This window comes from Mustela nigripes, chromosome 11 (assembly GCF_022355385.1).
Source record: "Mustela nigripes isolate SB6536 chromosome 11, MUSNIG.SB6536, whole genome shotgun sequence".
Classification (NCBI taxonomy): domain Eukaryota; kingdom Metazoa; phylum Chordata; class Mammalia; order Carnivora; family Mustelidae; genus Mustela; species Mustela nigripes.
The window spans coordinates 6,380,317-6,395,931 of record NC_081567.1 but is presented as its reverse complement, the minus strand read 5'-3'; the positions used below and the strand labels follow the sequence as shown (position 1 = coordinate 6,395,931).

The window sequence follows — 15,615 nt, the reverse complement described above, 5'->3', positions numbered from 1 at the left end:
GGATTTCTCTTCAATTAAGAATTTGTGGCTTGTTCAATAGAGTTTGTGAGGTTATGAAAGTTTTGTCCATATTCACAGAGCCCCTTGTGTTTGTTTTGTTCATATTCATCTCCTTTGTGTAGTTGTAGTCCTACTTTGAGAGTTTTCTGCTTTTATAATTAACTGGTCCTCAGTCCAGTTCTCACCATCTGACAGAAAATATTTAAAAAGTAAAATATAACAAGAAAAACTCCTGGTAGGGAACAGGATGATCAGAGTATTCCAGAAGCATTTGGTTTAAAAAAAAATGTATGAAAAATGGCCTTGCAATATAGGGAAAAGATGGATACAAGTTGAGCAGATTTGGAGAAAGTGGTGGGGAGACTAAAATTTGGGTTTATAAAGTAGATAACCAGACAGACATACTGGGATTAGCAGAAAGGGAAGCAGAGTTTGAGGGAAGTGGAGTCATCTCAGAACTTTAGAAGGGAGAGGCTGGGAGCTACATGTGGGGTGGGGCAGGGTCTGAACAGATAAATTAAAGAGGAGAACCTCACCCCAGAGGTTCTGCCCACATAGCACCCTGGCCACATGATCATCCCTGAGGTACAGGGAAGACTCCCTTCACGTATCAGAGACCAACACCTTTCTCACTAGAGTATCTCTCTCTACACTCAGATGTTCACATGCTCATTCATGAACACGAACTCAGACATCATATGCATCTTTTAGAAATACAGCAAATGGGTAAGATTTGATAAAGGAAGAGGTGGGAGGAGGAAAAGTTATTTAAAATATGAACCACAGGGTACAAAGAAATATTCCCAAGTTGATTTCAACTCTAAGAGAATATACAAAAAAAATCCTGTACCCCTGCATGCAAGGGAGACAGGAGAGAAAAACATCTCCTATTTAACACATTTCTCCCCTTAACTGAAATACCGCTTACTAAAGCTGGAGAGGTTGCTTTGCAATGATATTAGAGAAAGGAGGCCCTGTGCTAAGAGGGATCTTTATGAAAGAAGGGGGTGCTGTGAAACAGCCAATGTCGCATTTCCTTCAGCAGTGAAAGCGTAGCACATAAACAGCCCTGATTTTACTCGTCAATGGTCATTTTAAGAATTTAATAATCGGGACACCTGGGTGGCTCAGTTGGTTGGGCAGCTGCCTTCGGCTCAGGTCGTGATCCCAGCGTCCTGGGATCGGGTCCCACATTGGGCTCCTTGCTCGGCGGGGAGCCTGCTTCTCCCTCTGCCTCTTCCTGCCATTCTGTCTGCCTGTGCTTGCTCTCTCTCCCTTTCTTTCTCTGACAAATAAATAAAATCTTAAAAAAAAAAAAAAGAATAATCATCTGTGCTGTCTTATCACAGAACCATATTCACACTTGTTTTCCATCCCCAAATATACCCTCATCCTCTGCATGTTGTTTAGATATTGTGTTTTTAACAATTTTTCCTTCTGATAAGAATTTTTAAGATCCCCTCTCTCAGTAACTTTCAAACACACAATACAGCATTATCAAGTATAATTGCCAGGTTGTACATTACATGCCAGGACTTGTTTATCTTATAACTGGAAGTTTCTACCTTTTAACCCCATTCATCCAATTCCCCCCCCCACCCCCCACGTCTGGCAACCACGAGCCTGTTTTCTGTGTCTGAGTTGGGGTTTTTTGTTTTGTTTTTTGTTTTGTTTTTTTGATTCCACGTATAATTGAGATCACACAGTATTTGTCTCTGTTTGATTTATTCCACCTAGTGTAATGCCCTCGAGGTTCATCCATGTTGTCGAAAATGGCAGGATTTCCTTCTTTTTGTAGCTGTACAATATTCCACTGTGTATACTCATATATTTTTGTAGACACAGCACATCTACTTTATCCACTCGTCCACTGATGGGACACTTAGGCTGCTTCCATGTCTTGGCTAATGCTGCAGTGAACGTAGGGGTGCAGGTAGCTTTCCGAGACAGTGCTTTCATTGCCTTCAGATGAATACTCAGAAGTGGAACTGACAGATCATATGTGGTTCTGTTGGTAGGTCACCAATTTACATCCTCACCAACATGTGTTAACTTCTTGTCTTTTATGCAATAACCATTCTAGCAGTGTGAGTGATTACTGACTCAATGTTTTTACATCCGCTTGTACATGTGTTTAACTATTTCTCTTATATGTCGCACAAATTGCAAACAGAGAACACCAGCTAGCTCTAAAAAGTTCGGTAACTTAAAAAGAAAGATAAAGGCATCAATTGAGTCTAAATAGTAGCTAGGCAGACCAATTCTTTTTAGCAAGATACCATAATGAACTGGTACTATGAATTCAAGTCACTCGCTGTGCATGGTCCCGACAGAACTTTCTGTGGTTATACAGCTGTTCCACATCTGCACTGTCCAATACAGTAGCCAATGGCCACGTGTGGCTACTGACCACTTGAAATGTGGCCAGTGCAACTGAGCAGCTGAACTTTTAATGGTATTTAATTTTAAATTAAATCTTTACAAAAAATGGAAAGATCAATAGCCTAGGAATGCCTCCATTTGGACTTGGATTTGGAATACTTCATGAAGCAGGAGATGTGCCTTCTGTGGTTGGCTTGGGCAAATATTAAAATGAGGGTTTCTTCTACATCTCCTTGGCCTGGCCCATCTTTCCAGCCTCATTCCCCCTCTCCTCTCCTACATAAAGCCCCCTCTCCTTTCTGTGGGACCATGCTATTTGTTCTCTCCCAACATGTGAAGGCTTAGTATCCGAGGATGGGCCTTTTATGTGGCCCACTGCCAGAGAACTGACAGCCGGCCCGACGTCTTCAAGAATGTAAATCCTACAGCTCTCAGGCCCTGTTCAATATCGCTCTTTCCATTAAGCTGAAGGTGATCCTTCTCTTACAACTCTTGAATCCTTCTCTTTACCAGCCCTGTGACACTTGACCCATTCACATTTATCTTACTGAGCACCAACAACATGCCAGGTACAGTCCCAGGTGCTGAGATACAGCAGGGGGCAAACAGGCAAAAACTCTGCCCTCTAAGGTCTTTCATTCTAGTAAGGGAGCTAGATAGGGAACCTTGTAAATTACATACTACTAGCTGATACAAGTGGTACCGAGACAAAAGCAAGAATAGAGAGCCAGAGGGAGGGAGCGGGCAGAAGGGTTGTAATTCTGCACCCCACGGTCAAAGGAGGACTAAGAAAATGACACAGAAGCAAAGACTTGAAGGAGATAAGGGTTTCTGGGAAAGAGCGTTACACATGGAAGAAACAGCAAGTGCAAAGGACTGGGGTCTTCAAAGAGTCAAGTATGACTAGAACGCAATGAGCATGGGGAAGAGCAGTAAGAAATAAGGTCAGAGACACAGAAAGGAATCACAGAACACTGGACCCGATAGGCTATTGTAAGAGGAGAGACAGGGTGAGACAGGAAGCCTGGGGAGGCTTGGGACCAAAGGAGGACAAGAGCTGACATTTTAACAAGATCACGCTGCCGGCCATGTTGGGAAGAGACGGTAGGGAGGCAAGGGCAGAGGCAGGACAACCAGCCAGGAAGTCACCGCCACAATCCAGATGAGGGATGATGGCACCCTGGACCAAGATGGTGGCAGAGAAGGTGGTAAGAAGTGCTGGGATTCTGCAAAAAAATGGTGACGAAGGTATGGACAGGATTACGGACTGACAGGGATGAATACAGAAAAACCAAGTTTTTTCTCTGGGTTGAGTAGCTGAAGGGATTGTGCCCCCTTCTCCTGAAATGGGGGATATTTATGACAGGCGACAGCACCTCCAATAATCTAAAAAGATATTTCTGCGTGGCTCTCATACCCTAAGTCTCTTGAGATCGTATGTCTCAAATGTGCTCCTCCCTCTGGTGTATGAGTATTTGTTATATTGTTCTTTGCAACTCTCCTCTAGCTTTAGCGTTTTCAAAATAAAAAGGGAACAGGTGAGGGACGCCTGGGTGGCTCAGCTGGTTGAGCAGCTGCCTTCGGCTCAGGTCATGATCCCAGCGTCCTGGGATCGAGTCCCGCCTCGGGCTCCTTGCTTGGCAGGGAGCCTGCTTCTCCCTCTGCCTCTGCCTGCCATTCTGTCCGCCTGTACTCGCTCTCTCTCCCTCTCTCTCTGACAAATAAATAAATAAAATCTTAAAAAAAAAAAAGGGAACGGGTGACAACGAGCAGTAACGCCCTTTTCTGCCCCACACCCACTCGGTAAATAAAGTACTACTGTTTCTACCTACAATACACTCCTTGGTTTTTGTCCCGATCCTCCTATTCTCACTAGTAATGGCCTAAGTCAGATCCTAATCCCCTCTAGCCTCCCGTACCACACTCAACAAATCAGATTCTCTCCCTCGATATACAAAGGTCACCGGCTAGCCGCCTATTAAGAAAAGCCGACACAGGGACGCCTGGGTGGCTCAGTGGGTTAAAGCCTCTGTCTTCGGCTCAGGTCAAGATCTCAGGGTCCTGGGATCAAGCCCCATATGGGGTTCTCTGCTCAGCAGGGAGCCTGCTCCCTCCTCTCTCTCTGCCTGCCTCTCTGCCTACTGTCAAATAAGTAAATAAAATCTTAAACAAAAAAAAAAGAAAAGAAAATCGACATAACATACTTTAATATCTACCAAACGAAAGCTAAGCTCCTTGGCCTGGCATTCCTTTCCCATAGTCTTACTCTATTCCGCCTCACAGACTCACCTTCTGTCACATCTCCATGCTCCGGTCAATGTGACCAGTTTCCTGGCCATGCATATCCGCCCCCCCACGTCCTTCTCCACCTATCAAAAACCTATTCCACCCTCCAGACCCCAGCTCAAAGGCAGCCTCCTTCCGGAAACCTAACCTTACTCTAATCCCACCTGGAAGTGAGCTCGCCCTTCAATCTCTAAATTATTTGCTTTCCGCCTCCTTCATAGAATTTAACCACATCGTCTTGGGGCCTCTCCTTGGAAGTATTTTCAGTTGTGTGTGTTCCCTTCAATTTATATTGAAAGTATCTCTAGATTAAAAGATGTCTTCCAGGGCGCGTAGGAGGCTCAGTGGGTTGAAGCCTCTGCCTTGGGCTCAGGTCATGGTCCCGGGGTCCTGGGATTGAGCCCCGCATTAGACTCTCTGTTCCGTGGGAAGCCTGCATCCCCCTCTCTCTCTGCCTGCCTCTGCCTGCTTGTGATCTCTGTCTGTCAAACAAATAAATAAAATCTTAAAAAATAATAATAATAAAATAAAAGATGTCTTCCAGGGGTGCCTGGGTGGCTCAGAGGGTTAAGCCTCTGCCTTCAGCTCAAATCATATAATCTCAGGGTCCTGAGATTGAGCCCCTAGTCAGGCTCTCTGCTCAGCAGGGAGCCTGCTTCCCTTCCTCTCTCTCTGCCCGCCTCTCTGCCTACTTGTGATCTCTGTCTGTCAAATGAATAAATAAAATCTTTTTTAAAAAAATAATGTCTTCCATTTCTTTGTTTCCAAGCCCAGTACTATGTAAAGAAGCCTGCACACAATTTGGCCTTCAAAATGCTCCTAATTAGGGCGCCTGAATGGCTCAGTTGGTTAAGCATCTACCTTTGGCTCAGGTCATGATCTCCGCATCCCGGAATCTGGCCCCACGTCAAGCTCTCTGCTCAACGGGGAGCTGCTTCCTCTCCTCCCCACTCAAGATCTCTCTTGCTATCTCTCTCTCTCTCAAATAAATAAAATCTTCAAAAAAACAAACAGGGGCGCCTGGGTGGCTCAGAGGGTTGAGCCTCTGCCTTCGGCTCAGGTCATGATCCCAGGGTCTTAGGATCAAGCCCCGCATGGGGCTCTCTGCTCAGCAGGGAGCCTGCTTCCTCCTCTCTCTCTGCCTGCCTCTCTGCCTACCTGTGATCTCTGTCTGTCAAATAAATAAATAAAATCCTTAAAAAAAAAAACTGAAAAAATGCTCCTGATTATCTCCCAGCAATCCAGAGAAGAATCGTTAAGTCACTGAGGGACCCAAACAGACCGTTTGTAAAACGTCTTCCGGACTGAGGCTCAAACAGAATTCAGAGAGATGTATCTCCTCATGGGTCAGAGCCACTTACGGAAAAAATATCAAAAACTTGGATTCGAACCCTGGTAGAGAGTAGAACCTTCTAGAATGCCTCAGCAGACAGTCAGTGGTCAGACTGAGACAGACCTCGAGAAGCCCAAGAAGAGAGCAGTTGTCCCCTGAAATAAACAAATCAAATGTGTCCCTGTGGACGAAGTTTTTTTAAAAAAAAAGTTTCTTCACTGATCTGCTTCTAATTTAAAGGGAAGGGGGGAAAGTAGTTCTTCTAACCCTAACTACAAAGCTGTGGGGTCCCAAGTATATTTACTTCTAACAGCAGAAGAAATGAGCATTACTTACTGTACTGGGTCCAACAGTGCCGTTTCCCTGCCCCGCCCCCCACTGATTCATGTCCACCTGGAACCTCAAATATGACCTTATTTGGAAGCGGAGTCTTTGCAGAGTTAAGATGAGGTCAGAATGGATTCGGGTAGGCCCTAAATCCAATGACTGCCATCTACATAAGAGAAACGAGAGGAAGATTCAGACATGGAAACACACAGGAAAGAAAGCCATGGGACAGGTGAGGCAGCCTTAAGTGAAGGAGCGCCAAGGATTGCTGGGGACCACCAGAAGCTGGGAACAGCCAAGGAGGGATTCTACCCTACAGCTTTCAGAGGCAGCACTGCCTTCGTGGACTTCTAGTTTGCAAAACTGCAAGAGAATACAGTTCTGCTGGATGAAGCCATGAAGTTGTAGTAATTTGTTATGGAAGCCCTAGGAAACAGATACACTCCGTTTGATTTAGCCAATCAGCAAACATACATCCCACCTACTACATGCAAGATACCAGTAGAGGGCTTATAAAGGTGCCTCAAAGCACAATCAGGAAGGACAACCCCTACCTAGGTGAACTGGAGATGGCAGCCTCAAAGAATGACGTTGAGCTGGATCTTGAACTATGATCAGGATCAACAAGATGAAGAATATTCCAGGCAAAAGTAACAGCATCTGTGAAGGCTCAGCAACATGGAGGGGAACAGTAAGTTTAAGGAATAATTAAAAAAAGGAAAGAAAAGAAAACTCCATGTGAGAGAAATATATGGCCCATGTGGGCAGGAAGCCAGAGATACAGCAGAAAAATAGAGGAGAACCAGATGGGGTGCCTGGTAGGTTCAATCAGTTGGGTGTCTGACTCGATTTCGGCTCAGGTCATGATCCTGGGGTCATGAGATCAAGCCCACATGGGGCTATTCGCTGAGCACCGAGTCTGCTTAGGATGCTGCCTCCTGACTTGCGCTTTCTCTTTCTCTCAAAAGAGGAAGGATGGAAGGAAGGAAGGAAGGAAGGGAAATAGGAAAAGGGTAGAGCCAGATATGAAGATGCATATATGCCACACCCAGGGCTTTGGACAGAGACTGACTTGATCAAATTTGTTTCCAGGGAAATTCATTCTGGCAGCAGACGGAGGATAGCCTAGAGTAGGGGACATGGCCAATAGCATAGGGATGTGTAGCACTCCAAGAAAACTAGAATGGGTCTAAAGTGAGGAAATGGCAGTCACAGGCAACAGAATCAGGCCTTTCTGAAGAAAAACTGACAGGATTTGGTGGTGGTTGACTGAATATGGAGGGAAGGAGAATAGTAGAGCACAACTCCAAATTTTCCAGCTTGGGAAAACCAGTTACTACAATTAACCAAGACAGTCACTGGAAGGTAGGGAGGTGGGGGCCTTGCAGAAAACAAGGAGCTCCGAAGTACACCCACGAACATCTAGTATCCAGGTCCCAGCTCACAGCAAGAGCAGAAGAAAGCAGTTAAGAGAGGTCCTGAAAGGGGATAGGATCACCCACAGGAGTGAAAAAAAAGAGGGCTTAGAACAGTCTTGGGGAAAAACCAATGTTTAAAAACAGATGGAGAGGGGCGCCTGGGTGGCTCAGTGGTTAAGCCGCTGCCTTCGGCTGGGGTCATGATCCCAGGGTCGTGGGATCAAGCCCGGCATCAGGCTCTCTGCTCAGCAGGGAGCCTGCTTCCTCCTCTCTCTCTCTGCCTGCCTCTCTGCCTACTTACGATATCTGTCTGTCAAATAAATAAATAAATAAATAATCTTTAAAAAATAAAATAAAATAAAACCAGATGGAGAAACAGGAGTGGGGAAGGCCCGAGAAGGCAAAAGAAAGACCAGAGGAAAAGAGAAGAGTACTTCCAAAACCAAAGAACACGATGTGCAAGGAACAGCGATCACAGCAACAAAAAAAATAGTTATAAGGCGCCAAAAAATTAAAGCTGAAAAAAGGTGTCCAGTGGATTCATTAGCTAAGCCACTGGCAACGTGGCTTTGATCAATTCTGATGGAGCAGAGCAGTGCCCTGCGTTACAAAAGCAAAAGCAAAGGACCCCTGGGTGGCTCAGTTGGTTAAGCAGCTGCCTTCAGCTCAGGTCATGATCCCAGCGTCCTGGGATTGAGTCCCACATCGGGCTCCTTGCTCGGCGGGGAGCCTGCTTCTCCCTCTGCCTCTGTCTGCCATTCTGTCTGCCTGTGCTCGCTCTCTCCCCCCCTCTCTCTCTGATAAATAAATAAAATCTTTAAAAAAAAAAAAAAAGCAAAAGCAACTAGTGATAATTTTTTTAAGGGGTATGACAGTGATGGGAACGAGAGCAATTGTACCCAATTCCTCCCTAATGCTCAATCAACCACCAGGTCCTCGGGTTTTCATGTAAACGTCTCTTGCATCTGTTTGTTTCCTTCCTCACAGCCCAAGTCTGCTTCAGAAACTTCATGGAGGAGGCTCCTGTGCATGGACACTGGGATATGTGGCGTTTGGGTAGGCAGAGAATGTAGCGGGCAGCAACGCACATGAGAAAAAGGACACAAAGGCACAACGGTGGGAAGTGCAGACACACCAGTCTTGCTGGGTTTGTTTTGGGGAGCCCACAGGAAAGATTTCAAGGTGGGTTGAGGCTACACTGCAGAGGACCCGGGATGCCAGGTTATGGAGTATGGACTGAATGCAGTGGGCAATGTGAACTAACATGAGGAAATGAGTATTTTAGAAGGTGAGTACAGGCACTTGGCCTTTTAGAAAGACTAGCAACAGGGAGCCTGTGGTAAGCATCTATCCTCCCTCAATTAAATGTTGGCTCCTTTCCGGGCGCCTGGGTAGCTCAGTGGGTTAAAGCCTCCGCCTTCAGCTCCGCTCATGGTCTTGGGGTCCTGGGATTGGGCCCGCATGGGCTCTCTGCTCAGTGGGGAGCCTGCTTCCTCCTCTCTCTGCCTGCCTCTCTGCCTGCTTGTGATCTCTGTCTGTCAAATAAATACATTTTTTAAAAATCTTTAGGAAAAAAAAAAAACTTGACTCCTTTCTGGAACACCTGGGTGGCTCAGTCAGATAAGCGTCCGACTCTTGATCTCAGTTCAGGTCATGATCTCAGGGTCGTGAGATCGAGCCCCACGTCGGGTTCCATGCTGGGCATGGAGCCTGCTTAGGATTCTCTCCCTCTCCCTCTGCTCCTCTGCTCGCTCACTGGCTTTCTCTAAATAAATAAATAAATACAACAATAGTATACTACTTAAAAGAGAAACGCCAACTTCATACATTTCTTACTCTAAATTCTTTCAAGGTGAGACTCCTGACTTTCTAAGACTTCCAGGGCCAAAACCCCGTCTACGGGGATCTCCTCTTGCAAACTTCTACAGTTTATTGTCCCAAAGCCTCTCACAGGTAACTATTCCAACTCTTTAAGTTCGCGGGTGAGTAGGGGTTTGGTTTTCTTCCAACTTAGTCCCAACACCTCATACCTGTTGGGTATGAGCTCAATCAATACCTGTCAAGTTAACAAATTAGTCTGAAAACATAGTTCTTACAAATAAATGTGTAAAAGAAAATCTCCCCAAAAATAAGCGATCTCAGAGTCTTTATCTAAGTCTTTGTCACCCATTTTAATAATCTTTTTTTTAATGCCTACACATATATCTATCTCTTAATGGTGGGATGGATGGCAGATTGAAATAAAAATGTTGATACTCAGGGGGAAAATGTTGATACTAATAGCTTAACCTCATTTTCCATCAGCAGGTGGCAGCTTATCTACTGTACTCCACAGGCAAAGCACCCTCTTGGAGTTTACACCTCGGGTGGTAAATGTATCTTCCCTAAGGATGAAGGAGAGCTTGGGTAGGATGAGCGGAGAAGCCCGCTCTTTTCCTGGTACTTCAGGTATGGGACATACTTGGCTGAGTTCATTCATTCATTTATTCTCACAACATTTCCTGAGCTTCTCCGGAAGCCAAGCAAGTTGGCAGGTGCTGGAATGACAGATCCTCCACGACTCAGTGCTAGGATAGTACTGCTGAGGCAGGTCTGCTCCACACAGTCAAGAAAGGAAACTTCGGTTACAGCCTTTATTTACAGATAATAGAGCCCTGAGGTTTAAAAAAAAAGGGGGGGGGGGGGGGGGAGTAGTTTTTCACCAGGCCAATTCTAAGTGTAAAGTTAACCGTGTCCATCTGATCCGAGGCCGCGGCTGGAAGGACAAAGTTTAGACAAAGAAAGCCAGCTAGGTCAGCTCCTCACCCTTGCTCTTTCGGGGCTCCTGCTGGGAGGATGGATACAGGGACTCCGGGGTTATCTGCTCAGGCAGCTTCTCCATGGGCTGGATCCAATCCCCGGTGCTGCTCCAAAGACAAGACCTCTAAAATTTCTTTAGAGCGCGGCACAACGGACGGGCAGTCACTGCGGGAAAGGGAGGGAGAAGAGGGCAGATGTAGGGGAACATGCAAGTGAAGCTTTTCCAGGAGAGGGTCCCACTGCTCTCTCCCCAGGCTGCCTGGGCCCCGGCGCCGGGGGGCGCGGTCCAGCCTGAGCCCCCCCCCCCCCCGCCACGCTACCTGGGTCCCCTCGGCCCGAGCCCCCACCCCCGCCGCAGCACCGCGCTTCTCCCCTAGCGACAGCGCGGGCCGGCAGCTCCCGGTGCCGGACCTCGATACTCACTGGCGCAACCGCTCCGCAACAGCGTCGACCACAGTCCCCCGGCACGACTGGAAACTCGGGCTCCCCCGTGCGCACTTCCGGGTCCCGTCTAGGCAGCTCGGAGGTCTCCTCTCGATCGCGAGTTCTCAAGGGCCGCTGGGGAGCTTGGCCAAGAGCGGCTTGGGATAGCGCCTCTTTCGGGCCCCAAGGAGGCATTGAGGGAGATGGGGCTAGATTTCCCTATTTGCCCTTCATCACCCATGTGGACCAGGATCTAAATTGGTTACTCCTTTCTCACCCCTATTGTCCCGTATGCACCCCCATTCGCCTACTCCCTTGACCCCTGCGGTTTTACCACCCATCCCCACCTCCCTTCTTCCAAATCACAAGGCCGGGATGACCCTGCTGGGAGGAAATCCCTTATCTATACCTGCAATCCAGCCTGTCCTCTCCCTATGTCGCTTCAACCCCTACACAACCCCTAACTGGGCCTGGAGTATATAAGTAAGCAGGGCTAACATATTGGTATCCATGGGCTAAAAGAGGAAGAAAAGCCTTAGAAATAGGATCAAGATTTCAAACACCCTACTGTGCCTAGAGAAGTTTGCCAGAGGTATATTTGATATGTTGATGCAGGAAAAACGTTAGGGAAATGAATTGTTCTTGATAGGGATATTTCCTGCTAAACTCAGAAACCGCAGTTACCACTTATGGAGTAAAATGGCGTCTCAATTTTCACAACAATCCCATGAAGTTCGTACTTTTTCACAATTTTAGGTGCCCCAAACTGCAGACTCAGTAAGTAAAGCCAGCCTTTAGACCCCTGGCCAGTTCAAACCAGAGCCTGGGGAAGGACAAAGGCTAGACTGGGTGGAGATTTGTAATTGGAGCAAGTGTGGGGGGAAAAAAAGAGACACTGTCATTATGCCCAAGTTGTAAATTTATAAACATGGATTACAAATATGAGGTCAACCATTTTCTAAAAGTGAAGAGTGTGTGGGTGCCTGGGTGACTCAGTTGTTAAGCGACTGCCTTCAGCTCAGGTCGTGATCCCAAGAACCTGAGATGAGCCCTGCACAGAGCCCCACATCAGACTCCCTGCTCAGCAGAAATCCTTTACCCTCTCCACTCCCCCTGCTGTGTTCCCTCTCTCGCTGTGTCTCTGCCAAATAAATAAAATCTTAAAAAAATAAAAGTGAAGAGTGTGAACAGGATGCATCAGCAAAATGAAAAATTCCAGTATTTATTTTCTCATTGACTTGTACAGGGCATTACCTGTTTGAAATCATCCTTCTAGTCTCGGATTAAACACTGGTTCATTCATGCACTCATATTTTGAAGGGAGTAGAAGATGTGATCCCAAAGGGTACAAATCTTAGCAAAAAGAGATCTCAAGGGGTGCCTGGGTGGCTCAGTTGGTTGAGCGACTGACTTCAGCTCAGGTCACGATTCTGGAGTCCCCGGATTGAGTCCCGCATCGGGATTCCAGCTCATGGGGAGTCTGCTTCTCCTTCCGACCTCCTCCTTGCTCATGCTCTCTCACTGTCTCTCCCTCAAATAAATAAAATATTAAAAAAAAAAAAAAAAAAAAGAGATGTCAAGGTTTGCTAACTCCAGTAAGGAGCGCCTATGAGGAGGCAGTTCCTACCAGTCTAGGATTCCTGATGACCTCTCAAGCCATATTTAAGTTCTCCAAACACAGCGTATCCCTCCCTGGACGATGCTAGTCCTGCACTGCTAAATGCTTGCTCCTTAATTCGCTCTTTTTTAGACTTCATGCTAAACACTTACATTCTCACTGGTTTTTATAGTGATGTTTATATTTGTAATTCTTTGGCACTTAATATATGACCAGTACCTTTTCCATTACTTGGTTCAATTTTCATGCTATTATTAATCATCACATGGACAAGGAAACCAGAGGCTAAAATGTCCAAAGTCACACAGCTAGTAAAACAGCAAAGTTGAAACACAGGTATGTCCAATTCCCAAGTCATTGCTGTGACTTATGTCTTCATTACTTAGTAGATGGTTTAACTGTGCCCACAGGTTAGCACTGAATATCACACAGCATCTGGCAACTGTATTACTGAATGAATGAAAGGACAGATGAGGTCACACTTTCAGATGTGGGAATCCCGTTGTGCTTTGCGGTTATGACACCCAAGGGGCCTCCTTTTAACTTCATTCTTAAACCTCCTCAGTTGCCCACTACTTCCTAGGGGGAGCCATTCCTCCAGAGAGCTTACTACGTTGAAGATGCCAAACTCTCTCATCTGGAGGCCTTCTGGCATGCTCTTTTGCCTGAAATACTTTCCCTGCTCCTCTTCCAGTGGTCCTCATCTCTCCAGTCTACATCTATCCACTCTCTTGCTCAAGACAAAAACCTAGTCATCAAACTTGATTCTCCCATTACCCACTCTGTTCACTGCTATAATTTAATCAGAAGTTATAGGAAATCTAATACACGTCCATCAATCAGCAAGTTCCAGTTAGCAGGGGGAATCAGCACATTCTGGCCATTGACAAATGGAAATGTGTATAGTGATGGGAGCTAGGATAGCTTGACAGGAGGTTAAGAGTTTGGGAGCTCTGACCTGTGGCGTGTCATTGTCAAAATTATCTACGCCTGTTTCAGGGAGCAGGATCTCGGACTTGCTCCCCAAAGATACAGAGAGTACCTTGAGTACTCCAGTAGTACGCCACACAGCTCTGGAAGCATTCAGATTAAATGCAAACTGGTAATAGTGAACCACTGAGGAGTAACAGGGAATGAAGAGCTATCAAAGAAAACTTCTCTGGGTTCTGGGATGTGTCTAATACCAACATCATGACGATGGAAAGCCTGGAGTCAGGCCTGACTTGAGCCATTAACTTGCTGAGTGACTCTAACAGATTCTTCAACCTCTCTACACTTCAGTTCCTCTGTAAAATGGAGCTAGTTCCCTTGTGGAGTTGTAAGAATTAGGTCTGACTATGCATATACATACATACACACGTAGGTAGGTGGACTGATAGAAGATAAATCTGGTAGACCTCAACTATTAGATCTCTTCTCTTCCTTCCTCAATCTTCAAGATTAAAAGACTAAAAACACAAACTCATATTATGTTGGACTGATTAAATATCAGAATTTTAAAGAGGCAAGTTAACTGTCCTCCAGAATTATTTTGGTTTCTCATTTTTTTTAAACGTTTTACTTATTTAAAACACACACACACACTCTCTCTCTCTCTCTCTCTCTCTGCCTAGTTCTACTGAAACCTCAAACTATGTGCCAACAAAATCCTAACTGAACAATTCTTAAAATCCTCAACATTCCAATGGACTTTGTTCCCGAAGTCTGTGGAAGAGCAAGCTTTGTATCAGTATGAAACAGAGTGATCTATTCTTGTGAAGCAGGTTTCTGGAAGGAAGTGAGTCACAGCCAGGAAGGTGATTCCAAGATTTCCAAATGCTTCTGGTTGAGGCCTTGAGATATTTTTTGAAACAGATTCTGAGTATCAAACACACCTTTATTCAAGTGGAAGTACAAAAGCACATTCCTAAACCAAATGCATACATGTGATTTTTACATATTCTGTTATTTAGGGATTAATCTGTTTCATAATCACCAGAAGTGACCATTGGTCTCTGTACATAAGGGCATACACATTCATAAACAAGGGGGGAAAACATGCATTTTTCATTTACTTTTACATTTAAATCAATTCATTTAGATCTCTACTTGCCCTGATAAGATCCTATGCTTGCTGACGGCTAAGAGGCAAAATATGGTGGTAGACTATCTTAGAGCTTAGCCATAAGAGGATTATAGAATAAGCAATAAATTGTTATATATTTGTTGAGGATCCCCAGTAAATATTATAACATCTGAACTACGAAGGCCTCACTTGCTGGAATGACATTAAGACTTTTAAGTGACATCTTATTCACAAAATGTTACGAAACTTGAGATGGAAAAATATAATAAAATGCTCTAACATCATCTAAACAATCAGGAATTGTTGGCGAGTTGTTGACAGGGACCCTGAACTCTGGACATCCTAACATCTGTGATCACTTTTATCAATCAAAAAACCAAGTTCTTGGCCTGTAAACTCACAAAATACAGAAAATGTGATGATTGAAAAAACAATTATACACAAAGCCCCCACACTTCAAATACTGTCCTGGACTGATGGGAGAAGGGGGCAAAAATCCAAAAAGATAAAGAAACAACCGTAATGGTTAAAATTATACCAGGAATACCTGCCACTCTTGAAATTCTCTTTCCAGAGAGATTACAGAAGAACAGCAGTATCTTTTTTTGAAAAGCTGCATTCCCTTATGAAGTTCTCTGACTTTTCTGTATATGTTCTTTTATTGTGCCCCTATCAAAAGCAGACCTGAACATTGCTGGCCTTCAACGGAAGGATATAAAATAATTCTAAACCTTGACATGCAGAATAGGTGCTGAATGAATGTAGCTAGACCACCAGGAGTCTTGTTGGCTGCCTGATGTCGTTATCTCTTTTAGAGGGCTGTGGATGCAGACAAGGCAGCTAAGAACTTGGGTGTCATTTGAAAATGTTTAGCTGCCTGCCACAAACAGAGCAGAGATGGAATCCTTCAAACGCATGGATGGACAGGATGTGGAATTCCAATTCTTTTTAAAGGTAGATGCTT

The 15,615-nt window shown here is 45.3% G+C and overlaps 1 protein-coding gene across 1 annotated transcript in view; it reads right to left on the bottom strand.

Annotated features, from left to right (window-relative positions):
• TMEM225B (transmembrane protein 225B) overlaps nucleotides 1-11,125 on the bottom strand; it is a 30,097-nt gene extending 18,972 nt beyond the window's left edge. The window contains exons 1-2 of the mRNA XM_059414477.1: nucleotides 10,969-11,125; nucleotides 10,552-10,710 (exon numbers count right to left, since the gene is read on the bottom strand). The gene's annotated coding sequence lies outside the window, so the exon portion shown is untranslated. The remainder of the gene's footprint in view (nucleotides 1-10,551; nucleotides 10,711-10,968) is intronic.
• Nucleotides 11,126-15,615: the final 4,490 nt, after the last annotated feature.